General features: G+C 46.2%; 1 pseudogene; it reads right to left on the reverse strand.

Annotated features, from left to right (window-relative positions):
- Positions 1-5,748: 5,748 nt before the first annotated feature.
- Positions 5,749-5,862, reverse strand: LOC136654551 (5S ribosomal RNA; annotated as a pseudogene).
- Between the last annotated feature and the right edge of the window lie 5,351 nt (positions 5,863-11,213).

Consider the following 11,213-nt stretch of genomic DNA (forward strand, 5'->3'; position numbering starts at 1 on the left):
TTCATTACTGCAAATCTTAAGGCCACTCCTGGTCTAATTCTCTCTTCTCTGGTTTTCTATATACATAGTCAGTGGTGTCACTAGGGTTCGCGTCACCCAGTACAGCAGGACAGGGCGTCACCCCCATGCAGTGGGTGGGGCAACACTCCAGGTGGTGGGCGTGGTGATCTGACATCACTCCACCCCCACTGGTTTTTTGGCTGTACTTTTTGATAGAATAAAGATATTTCAGTGCAGTTTGTTTCATCGCATTCTGCATGAAATTACACATTGATTGATATATAACATGATGGTATTATTTTTGCAAACTGATTTTTAGTGATTTTGGTCACTAGTGGTGTCACCTCCCCCCAGGGTGTCAACTTACTACCACCTTATTGGAGCAGTTCTCAAACTTTTAGCACTGGGACCCACTTTTTAGAATGATAATCTGTCCAGGACCCATCATAAAGCAAATTAAAATAAATAATTATAAATAAATTAAAATCAATAAATAAGGGAAAGCCAGCCCTGTTCCACCAAGTGAATTTTCTCTGTAGCCTGCCTGCAATAACACCCCCCCCCCCCCAAAAAAAAAAGAATCAGTAAGATTTTCACCCCTACCCAGTACCCAGATCAATTTAAGTTCGTACATTTCAAGCATATCACTATCAGGACCCACCTGGCTTTACAAGTCTGAGAGCCCAGTCCTATGCCTGTCTACTCAGAAGTAAGTCCCATTATAGTCAGTGGGGCTTGCTCCCAGGAAAGTGTGAATAGGATTGCAGCCTAAAACAGAAAAAAATTTCACCTTACCCTGCCAAGCCTGTTTCATTCTTTTTATGGGGAAGGGCTGCCTTCTGGAGCATTTGTTGAGCTCCAGTTGCATCAAATCAGGACCATTCTGGTGACCTCACATTTCCCTTTGCCTGACCTGCCCAGGAGCCAAGGCACGTTTGTTTACTCGCGAGTAAATGTGACCATGTGGTTAGTTTCGCTTTCCATCGCTTTCTCAATACATGCACCAGCTTGGAGGGAGGGACCTCCTTTTCTGGTGTTTTTGGGGGGCTACATTCATTGGATCAGGACCATTCTGGTGTTGTTGGATTCCTCTCAGCCTGCCCTTTCAGATGGACTAAGGCACCTACACGTGAGTAAATGTGCGATACGGCTTGGTTTCACTTTCCATTGGACTCAATGCATTTTTTGTTTTCCGGTTTTTTACCAATAACTTTTGATAGAAAGGAGATATTTCACTCTTGTTATTTGCATTGCATTCAGTTGGAAATTCCACATCCAACAGTATATAACATGATGGTATTACTCCTAACCACTGCGATTTTAGCATGTCACCCTCCCAGTACGCGTCACCCCCCTTGCGCATCACCCGGTGCGTTTCACACCCCCTGCACCCCCCTAGTGACACCACTGTACATAGTATAGACCTGGACATGCTAGGCGAGCAACAACTCCCAAGACGCATTGGGTGAGAGAACTGAATTTCACTATGGTTTGAACCAAGCAGACAAAATCTTGTGCAGCAGGAGAAGAGTGAGGCAAACCTCATATAAGGTGTTTAATGGGGCTCAATTAATTCCTCCACATTTCCCATTGTATGAGCTCTGCTAAACAGATGACCACAGCATATACCAATGTCTTCCATTCAAGCAATAAAATGCACACAGTTGAAATAACAAGATTCAACTACTACAAGAAATGTCCTGTAGGTAGGTTTGAAAAACAGTAGTATATCTAGTCACTTGTGCAGAGCTAATTCCATCCACAAGAGGGAGATGGTACATACCATGTGTATCCAAATCACTATATCACTATGTTTACTATATGATTCATATCACCATTTTGCATACTGAGTAAAAAAAATCCAGTGCAAAATGTTTTGTGCTTCTTCGGCTACTTCACTAGTAGAAGCAAACACAAGACAGATCAGCTTTAATACTCAAACTGCACATGGCAGTGAAGAAGCCAAATGAAATCTGGGTCTGCCCCAGGCACATATAAGGCAGGGGGATACAGTTATTCCAGAATGCAAACTCTAAATGAAGGTTAGGATCAGGTTCGCATCCAACAAGCTAGAAAACCTGGGAGGATCACACTCCTCCACAATCACTATCAGCAGAAATTCCAGACCTTTATAATAATTTAGTAGTGAGTACCTTATATTGCCCTCTTAATCAAAATGCAGGGGGAGATCTTGAGTCGGAGAAAAAAATCAGTCAGGCAACCAAGTCAGTGTAGTAATGGGTTACTCTAATTCAGTGTTTCCAAACCTGGTGGATCTCAACCCCCCCAGGACAATCAGAAACACTGAATTTCCCTTTAAGGGGGGTGGCAACCAGCAATGATGGCAGCAACGATTCATGCCGCCACCACCACCAAAGTGAAAAAGGGGGTTTTCAAACTTGCCAGACTGTGGCAGTGGCAACTGGAGATGCTGCAAAGCCTGGGTTCTCACAGTTTCAACCGGTTAAATCCAAAACCCCCTGTTTTTTACTTTGGTGGTGGCAGCGGTGCGAACCTAGAAGTGCTGTCACTGCCATTGCTGCCATCACCCCCATCACAGGCCACAAGGACTTAGTAGTTCCCCAACCTTTGTATAAAAGTTGGGAATCACTGCTCTAATTAACCTTCACAGATGCTATAATTGCCTTTGCATAACCTGGGTAAAGAGAGCAATGTAGTGAAGAACCACATTGAATCAAATGCAACAGTGGACATGCCATAGGAAGAGCAGGGCAAAAACCCCGGGTGTGGAGCTCATGCACCTCCAAGACAGTGCAGGAAGCCTTAATGAGGCTCCCGACACGGTCGGAAACTCTGCTCCCGGATTTCCGGAAGCACAGTTTAAGATCATGGGGAAATCTCAGATGGTTTTTCCCATCGGTCCTGGAGTTGCACAAGGCTCCATAGCGATCTAGGTGAGTGGGGGGGGGCAGCTTCACGTGGGGGGGGCAACTTCATGGCGCTTTGCCCCAGGGCGCCTCAAGGGGAGTTCCACCATTGATCAAATGAAAGAATATTTAGTTCCGAGGAACAAAAACCATGGTGGAATTTGCTTTTGTTTGAAAATGTGTTCTCTTCCACAGCAGACTGTAACACCCTGCCAGTTTCCACTCTTCAGAACAGTCAAGTTCTTCTCATTGGAGTGAAGTGAAGCGGATGGTACTGACAGATTTGTTAAGTGCATCAGTATATAGACTCTGCCAGCTCACAAAAGTTCTCACCTGGGGCCATGTCTGGAGAGGAGGCCTAAATCCTCCTTGTCTAAAAGCAGCCACTGATCAAGAGTCTGAAGATTCGCCCCTCACAGTTCAACTTGAAATCTATCTACTGCAGGGTTGTATAAGTGAGCAACTTCCTTTGGGTAGGGTTGTACTTTCGGGCACAAACGACAAGAGATGATTTTAAGCAGCAAGGACAAAGAGGCAAATGATGGTTACTAGTTAAGAGAATTTAAAAGAGGGAATGAAGGTTGACAAAACCGTTTGTCACCCTGCAGTTCAAAACAGCCACAGAATTTTTGTGTTTACTACAAAGAGGGGAATGTCGATGTTTACAATGTTTACAGGTGCAGGTGGAGACCCAGTTTAAAGAGAATCTTCCCATCTTTCCAGGCTACTTCTAGCTTCTCCAGCTTTGCTAGAATTCCTTTATACTCTCCATGCGTGAACAAAGTTATTAAGGAGTCCATTTTGATCGACATTATGGAGCATGTGTCGATATGCATGTATTTCCACGTATGCACCCCCTATAAATACAGGGAGGATGGCTGCACTGGCTCATGTGATGAGGGAGAAGAAATCGGTACCTGGGAAGAGACAAGGCAGAGGGAGAGGCAAGAGGTAGTGAATGGAGACATGCCCCATTCCCAAATGATTTATTGGGGTGATGAGGTTTGGCACCCTCCGGCCCCCTCATCATGACCCCCCCATTTTGCTGCAGTGTGCCTGTTGTATGTGATTAGTCTGAACAATTTGGGGGAAATTCAGTGGCGAAGCTAAAGCAGGGTCTAGGGGTACATGCCCCCCATGGCAGAATGGTGATTTTCTGCCATCTCCTCTGAGGGAGTGATGGCGCTCACCTCAAATGACACAAAATTCTCTCTCCTGCCTGTCCTTGGCTCCATACAGAATAGAGCCATTTTTGGAGGCAAAGGGCGTGCATCCACAGGGGAGGGATGACAGCACAGGCATGAGGGTGTCACCCTTCTCCGTGATGTCACCTGACCCTGGGTGCAATTGGGCAATATAACTGAGGAAATTTTTGTTTCTAGAAGAGGAGACTAGGTGACTTGCACCGCTGGAAGTGGTGAGCAGCTGGGTCTATGTGGCAATGGACTGCAAATGCCTGCTGCCTCAGATAAGGCTGCCTATGGGGCAGGGATGGGAAAATCCTGTGCGGATTGACTCAAGTCTAGTCGCTAAGTCACTGCCCCCCCACAACTCGAAATGAAAAAGAATCCTAATGGGGGCACTTTCTGAGTCACCCTTTCATGACTCTAAGGGCGCAATCCTAACCAGCAGTTATGCCTGCATAGGAGGCCCTAGAGGGTCGCAAACGTTTGCGCCTCCATGGGTGGGAGCCATGTCAACGCATTTAGATGCGCCGATGTGTGGAGGCAGGCAGAAGCCCCTGCTATGGGGTCAGAGAGAGGCGGGGGAGGACAGAATGGGGCCAGAACAGGGTGGCAGCAGGAGTTGGGAGGGGGACAGACTGGTCCTGGGAAGGGGGCCATTTTGGGTAGCAGCACTCAACAAATCCTGATCCCCTTCCTGGGCTTGATCTGCCTTCATAGGTCAACGCAGACTTGCGCCAGCTATATTACTGGTACAGGTCTTTGCTGATTTGCCAGGCCTGTAGGGGCTTACCCTGAGCCAAGGGAATAAATGTTCCCTTTCCTTGAGGAGGCCTCTAGAGCAGTGTTTCTCAAACGGTGGGTCGCGAGTCAACTTCAGGTGGGCCCCCATTCATTTAAATATTTTATTTTTAATATATTAGACTTGATGCTACCGTGGTATGTGACTGCATTTGGAGAAATGTTACAGACCTGCACTTTTAACCAGCTACTATGTATATTCTTTTAACAATGATAGTAAATGGGACTTACTCCTGGGTCAGTGTGGGTAGAATTGCAGCCTAGAATTGTTAAAAATTTTCCTGCCTGATGATGTCACTTTCGGTTATGACATCACTCCCAGTGGGTCTTGAGAGATTCTCATTCTAAAAAGTGGGTCCTGGTGCTAAATGTGTGAGAACCACTGCTCTAGAGGCTAAACACCCCCACAAGATTCAGCAGATGTGCAGGGAGTTGCAGTGGTTTGTGCTGTTGATCTGTGTATTTGGATTCAACCACATGAGTTTTGAACTTTTGGTTGGAAATTCAAGGGGGTTTCCGATATACTCCGAGAAGGTTTCGAGTCCTCAGAGAAGGTGAGAGGAAGGATGATTAACAGCACCTGAGGGGAAGTAGTGTGGCATTTTTCATGGATAATCCCCCTGATTGAAGTGACTGCAAATCCCCTGTCGGTTGAGACAGATATGACTCATGGCTGTGATTTCCTAAGGATGAACTGCGTGTTTGGTCTGGGCCCAGGACAGGTTCATATACTACACAATCCCTTTGGGTTAGCCCAAGGCTTCTGATTCCTGAGGTGCAGCGTGAAATGCTGCTGCTCATATATGTGGGCACATTAGCCACTCAAATGTGCTGCAAATGGTTGGCAACCTTCAGTCTCAAAAGACTATGGTATAAGCCTACAGCACCCAGTATTCCCAGGCGGTCTCCCATCCAAGTACTAACCAGGCCTGACCTTGCTTAGCTTCCAAGATCAGACGAGATTGGGCATGTGCAGGGTAACAGTTAGCCACTCACTGCCTTTGTTGTTCCCACTCTCTGAATTGGAAAAGAAAGTGGAGAATGGTGTGAAAGAGGAAATGTGACAGAGAGGAGAGTGATGGGACAATTTTCTAGCCCGCCGTTCTCTCCTTCACACTTCCTCCTCTGCTCCATTTCCTTTTTCCTCTTCAAATTCAGGGAGCAGGAAGAAGATGGAGGCAGGTAAAGCAACCGTTGTAGGCAGCCTCATGGAAGAGCCAACCCTGTTCATGGCGCAGCTCCCATCATCTCCCATTTTTCTGAACCCATAACCCACATTTTTGTTCCTCTTTTCCCAGCACATTCAGTGAATGCTTACAATGAATGGCTTGGATTCTGTTCCAGTCTGATTGAAAATAAACTCTGGATAGGTTCCTTGGCTGAAATGTTTACGGTCTGGTTAAGGTTGGTGATCATATTTGGTATAGTCACATTTTAATGGGAAATACTGTTTTAAACATGTACTCAAGTCTCCTGTTGAAATTTTTGGAACTTAGTGAGGTTTAATTTAATTAATTAAAAGCCACTCCTTAGACTAGACACTTTAAGCCAAATTTCACAACTACTTTTCTCATTGTCCATGAATGGGTTTGGTTTCTCGGAATAGCTGTAAAATTCAAAATCATTTACAAATTGCACCCTACTGTGATCTTGGTGGCAAATAATAAAATAGGCTTGTGGTCTGCCCTACAGACAGTTGTTAGGTGTGCCCATAAATATTTACTTGGGATAGAAGATACGAATCTAAAATGCAGAAATGTTGCACAGGAGCCAACATTCGTAATTCACGAGAGCGCTAATTTAGAACACATCATATTTTTATCTACAGATTACACACTTCATCCTTTTTAATGTGTGTATCCCAAATAATCTTCAACAGGTCTGTACAAGGATAATAAATTAGCAGGCTTCTACATTAGAGGATTAGAATGCTTAGACGCTCTCCCTTCAGTTATTTGATACGAGCTAATGGACTGATCCCTTTGCTCATTACTCATGCAACTCCTCACCACAGACCCTTCCACCCCCAAACTCTGCATGAGGTGGCACATAATCTGTAATCACATCATGGATGTTTGCAGACATTAAGATTCCACTGGTTCCCCTGCCAGTTGTCTGCCTCAATACTGTTGCTACCTTTAGCAATTTCCTAACCGTGTCAAACCCAATGGCCAGAAAGAAGTGGGTGAATTTAAAGGAGTGAATGGATGAATGACTGATTGAATGAAGGAGGACGTTGTTACATTAAGGGTGCAATCCTAACCCCTACTTGGGCCGATACAAGTACCTTGCACTTGTCCGAAAGTGTTGCACTTTCTAGGGAGATAGGCCAGTGCACAGATGTGCTGGCCTCCCCACACCCATGCGGACTCCGAAGGAAGGGTGAGTTGCGTCAGCCGAGCTCGGCTGACTCAGGGGTCGGGGGTGTGTGCAGAGGACAGGGAAGAGGTGGGAGGTGTTTGGGGGCAGGGGAGGGCGGGTGGGCGGCAGGCGTTTCTGGGGCGGTCAGGGAATGGAAGGCAGGGCCAGGATTCAGAGGTTATGCCAGATCCTGACCTGTTCCCGGGCAGGATGACACAGCTCTGGGCTGCTCTGATCGGCACCATCTTGTCAGGTACACCCATTGGGACTGCTGCAGCATGACATGGGGTAAGGGGAAAGGCTTACCCCTTCCTCGGGCTGTGCTGCTTTGGGCCCCAAACTTGCTTTGGATGCAGTGTAGGTCCACTGGCCTGCCTGCTTCCAACGCAAGTTAGGATTGCGCCCTAACACAATCAAGCCGCATGCAGCAAGATGAGATAACAGTATGTTGTGATGCTTAATAAATGGCAGAGCATATGCTTTGTCTGCAGAAGAGCCCCATTTGACACCTCCACTTGAATGGGTTCATTGCCTGGGACCTTGGCAAGTCAGATGAGACAGTATTCAGCTAGATGGAGCAGTGATCAGGTTCAGCAGAAGTCAGATTCCTACAGTCATCTCATGAATGCAACATCAAGTGCTACATTAATGTTTAGGCCATCACATTTATTACATCACAGACAAATCATACATACTGTCTTTCAATCCCACAAATACAAGGCATAACTGGCAGTGACCTTGCTGAAGCGAAGGAAGTCTGGGTCTGGTTGGTGCCTGGGTGGGTAATACTTCAGAACCTCATGTACGCTTTTTTGAGTTTCCTGGTGGAAGAAAGATTGGATATAAATGAAATGGCAGAGTCAGTTCATACATTTATTGCCAGTCATCAAATGTGCAGAAAGTGAATATATAGAAATTGTGCTATACGTGAATATGGGCAGCATATTCTGAAATGTGAGACCTGCCACGTCTTCTTGAGCCTTACCCAGCTCTCTCTCTCTCTCTCTCTCTCTCTCTCTCTCTCTCTCTCTCTCTCTCTCTCTCTGTGTGTGTGTGTGTGTGTAGCTGAACGGGTGGGGAGGATAGTAAGTTCATCTTTTGAGAAGGGAGTACTGCCAAAAGTCTTAAAGATGGCAGTGGTTCACCTGAAGAAACCATCCCTAGACGCAGTGGTCTTAGACAGTTTCCAGCCAGTGTCCAACCTCCCCTTTTGTGCAAGGTGACTGAACAGGTGGTGGCATCTCGGTTTCAGGGAATTCTAGAAGAAGATCCCTTCCAATGATCTGGACCCCTTCCAATTCAGTTTCAGGTCAGGCTTTGGGACAGAGGCAGCTTTGGTCACCTTGATTGATGACCTCCACCAAGGACTAGATGGAGAAGTGCTTGACTTCTCAGCAACTTTCAACACCATTGAACTGACTGACTGTGTTGGGACTTGGGGGGCACCATAATGCAATGGTTCCACTCCTTCCTGTCAGATCAGATCCAGATGGGGAAGCTGGGAGACACCTGAGCAGAACCATGGGCACTGAATTGTGGGGTGCCACAGGGATCTATCTTGTCCCCCATGCTATTTAACCCTCATGCAAGGGCTATGCAGTGTACAACCAGCATAAGAGTTTCGTGACACTTGCGTAACATTTTGCTCTGTTAGAACTAAGGGGATTCACAGCACAATCCTATGCATATCTACTCAGAAGTAAGTCTGATTGTGTCCAATGGTGTATAGGATTTCAGCCTTCGTAGTGTTCCTGGTGTAACCTGATGATAGGCTTGTGCTGTAATTTAGGAATCTGTAGGAGGTAACATGCTAACTTTATTTTGACTATATTTGTTTCAGATTTTTAATTTAACTTTAAATTAAATTTTGAATTAAGATTTAATTAAAAAATAAATTAATGTTAGTTCCTATTGTTCTCTAAGGGAACAAAATCCCTTTTGAGTTGGCTCTCTGAAGCTTCTCAAAGGTAGCTGCTTACTCTTCAGTGGCTCCCATTAACGAGTTGGCAGGCAGTAGATGGTGCGCCACGTAGAGATGTTATCACTGGCAGGCCGTGGGGACAAAAGAGCACTCACCCAATGCCCTCAAAAACATTTGTGGACACAGATGCCAGCCGGAAGAGAGGTGGAAAATGCTTCTGATAGAATGGAAGAGAAGAAAGGCAAGAAGCCTCTGCCTGGCCTAGGATGTGCAGAAAGCACCTTTCTCAAATACATGAGCGTGGGGGACAGTGACTTTTGCTCTTTCCAGTGGGCAGCAGTTTTGAGGGGGCACAATGGCCAGTTTCTCTCTCCATGCTGATGCTGCCCACTTCATGCCGTTGTGGGCCGCATCAGCATGAAGGCACATGGGCGAACCACTCTGATAGGCAGCATCAGTGTGAGGTCACAGTGGCCAGGTTCTCTTCTTCAGAGACTACCAGCATGAGGTCATAATGCCAAATGCCAAGACTCTTTCCTCCAGTCAGGCAACATGGGGGTGCATTGGTCAGTCTCAGGCAGAAGCAGGAGCATATGGGCATAGTCTTGCTTTTTCTTATGACATGGGTGCTCACACTTTTTTGGCTCGAGAGCTACTTTGAAACCCAGCAAGGCCCGGAGATCTACCAGGGGGGAAGGAAGCGTCTGACAGACACCCCCTTTAATGTATGGAGCCCCTGCTGGAGTCTAGTCAGTTTCGTCAGTTTTGTTGCTGCATGCCTGAAGAGCAGCTAAAGTGTCAGTTTCAGTGTCAGTTTAGTGTCAGCTAAATATGTCGTCTAGTCACTAGACGAAACTGACATATTAACAGTTTGGAGAGACAGGGCTCCGCAATCTACTCTTTTTGCCTCGCAATCTACCGGTAGATCGCAATCCACCTATTGAGCACCCCTGTCTTATGAAGTGGGCAATAGCAGTGTGGATGCAGCAGGGGCCAGCAGTGGCTCTTTCCCTGAAGTAGACAGCAGCATGTGGGTAAAAGAGCAGCCGGCAAGGAGAGGAGGAACGGGGCCAGGCAAGTAGATACCCCAGCTATCATAGGGTTTCTTCCAGCAAATACCGCAGTTGGTTTGGCACTGCAAGAGGCAGGCATATATCCCAGCTACAACTTGCAGAGCCTGGTAAAAGTGGGCACATTTTGAGAGACAAATTGGCAGGCAGCCGCAGAAGAATAGCAGGTCCTGGCATGATGCCGCAGATGCAGCAAGGCTTCAAGTTTTATATGCCCCAGAGAGCAGATTAGGAGAGTGGAGATGGCAGATATATATGCTCAGGCTTAGCTCTTTCCTCCCATCAAAATGCTATGTCCAAGGCAGGTAACAAAAGTTACAATACAATAAAAGACAAATGTATAATAACGAAAAAGCAGCAGAATCAAATGCAATGAAAACACCCCCCCAAAAAACAGTAGATGACAAAAACATAGCAGCCCAGCTTACAGAAATTGAACAGCAACTAAAACTAGTAAAGATGTGTAACAGATGAATGTAAATGGAAAAAGATTTTAACTCCTGCTGGAAGGCTAACAGGAAGATTGCTAACTAAAAGGGTGGGAGTTCCAAAGTTGAGGTACCCTAAAGGGAAGACCATGCCCCTTGTGGTCATTAACATGAGCTCAGTCAGGGACTCCACAAACAGCAGGATCCCTCTGATGACTTTAGAGGAAGAGCCAGTTGATATGGAAGAAGACAGTCCTGTAGATACCATGGTCTCAAACCATATAGGACTTTAAAGGTCAAGACAAGCACCTTGAATTGTGTTCAGAAATGAATGAGCAGCCAGCACAGAGACTGGAGCAGTGGCTCAAGAGAATCAAACCACCAAGTCCCAGTCACCACATGGCCCATCTGCCATTCTGCACCAGCTGTGGTTTCTGGACATTCTTCATGGACAGCTCCATTTAAAGCATGCTGTAGTAGTCAAATCTTAAGGTACCAATACATGGATCACTGTGGTTATTTCTGAGCAGACATGCACAGGATTGTTCTATACGTTCAGG

This window comes from Tiliqua scincoides, chromosome 5 (assembly GCF_035046505.1).
Source record: "Tiliqua scincoides isolate rTilSci1 chromosome 5, rTilSci1.hap2, whole genome shotgun sequence".
NCBI lineage: Eukaryota > Metazoa > Chordata > Lepidosauria > Squamata > Scincidae > Tiliqua > Tiliqua scincoides.